This window comes from Procambarus clarkii, chromosome 10 (genome assembly GCF_040958095.1).
Source record: "Procambarus clarkii isolate CNS0578487 chromosome 10, FALCON_Pclarkii_2.0, whole genome shotgun sequence".
NCBI classification, from domain to species: Eukaryota; Metazoa; Arthropoda; class Malacostraca; order Decapoda; family Cambaridae; genus Procambarus; species Procambarus clarkii.
In genome coordinates, this window is record NC_091159.1 from 39,001,396 (window position 1) to 39,003,244 (window position 1,849).

A 1,849-nucleotide genomic window follows, 5' to 3' on the forward strand; every position below is an offset into this window, starting at 1 on the left:
ACTGCGTCCTAGGAAACCCAACTAGGACAACCTTTTGTCGCCCCATCCACACTTACTCCCTCGGGTAACGAGCTCTTCACGATCAGGGACTGGGCTGCTCCACTATCTCTGAGCACTACAATTGATCTACCAGTATGATCACTCGTTACATACCCGCATGAAGTGTGAGGGGCAAACAAACTTGGTCCTTCCTGCGTCATCGTAGACTGGTTTCCTGCTGGTGGTGTACACAGCTCATCCAACATCACCTCCCTTACGTGCGCTGCACCTCTTCTGCCTCGGCACCTAGCAGCTATATGCCCTTTCTGCCCACAAGTCCAGCACACCATATTCCTCCTCGGGCTCCGGTGTTTCGGACTGCTAGGACTTGTTCTTCGGGGGCTACTTGGGGGAGTCTTCTTAGCACTTTGTGGGACAGGTCTTTCTTCTCCATCATGAGGTCTGTCGAACCGGCGCTGGTAATTCCTTGGGACGTACTTAGCAGACGGCCTATGAGTCAGGATATACTCTTCAGCCATGGTGGCTGCTGCACTCAAGGTCTCCACCTGCTGTTCCTCTAGGTACGTCTTCAGGTCTCCAGACAAACAATCCTTGAAGTCCTCGAGCAGAATCAGCTGCTCGAGGTCTTCCTTGGTCTCCACCTTCCGAGAGGCACACCATTCTTGAAAAAGTCGCTCCTTGATGGTGGCGAATTCGGTGAAAGTGTGCTCTGAGGTCTTCTTCAGGTTTCTGAACTTTTGCCTATATGCCTCAGGTACCAATTGGTACGCCATGAGCACCACTTTCTTCACCATATCGTAATCGCCGGAGTCGTCAAGGGATAACGTAGAGTAGGCGATTTGGGCCTTCCCAGTCAAAACTGACTATCATGATGGCCCAATTCTCCCTTGGCCACTCCAAAGAGGCAGCGACTTTCTCGAAGGCTGCGAAGAACTTCGAAACTTCTCTCTCGTTGAATTTGGGGACCATTTTGATATTCCTTACCGGATCGAAACCGCTTACTCCAGTTTGTCTCTGTCCAGCGCCTAATCGTAATACTTCTAGTTCATGTTGTCTCTGTCTTTCTTTTTCTTCTCTTTCTCGTTCTTCTCTCTCTCGTCTCTCTTCTCTTTCTCGTTCTTCTCTCTCTCGTTTCTCTTCTAATTCTAGACGCCTCATCGCCAATTCCTTTTCTTTCATCTCCATTTCTTTATTTTTCATCTCCACTTCTTTATCTTTTAATTCTCGTTCTACTTCTAACTTCTTCCACTCTATCTCACGATTGATCTCTAGGGCACGCATTTTGACTGTTAGGAAGCTGATATTAAGCTCACCTGCATCACTGTCAATGTCACTGCCCTTATCTTCCTTTTCTGTGGAAGCTATTTCCTCACCTTCCCTTGTACTAGGAGTCTCGCTTCCCTGTTTCTCTTCTGCCTTCAGGTGCCGGTGAACCTTGGACAAGATCTCCACACGGGAATCACTGGCACGGATCTTGATCTCCAGGTAGGCGCTCACTAGTACAAGCTCTGGTTTGCTCAAATATTTTAATCTGGCAAGACAATCCTCTCTGTTCAGAAAAGCCTGAACCTCGTCCAGATCATCGATGGTAGCTTTGTCTGCCATTGTCACAGATGGAACACTTAGCACTTAACACACTGCTTACACGTTAGCACTTAACACACCGAGCACTGTTCTACGCCAATATTGCACTTTATCGCACCAAACACTGCACTTGCCAATATTGCACGTAATCACTCCGGGCACCGCACTACCCAATATTGCACTGAGTCCAAGCGAACCCTTCGCTCTACAATATTGCACTAAATCACCGAGCACCGCACTAGTCAATATTGCACTTAATCGCTTA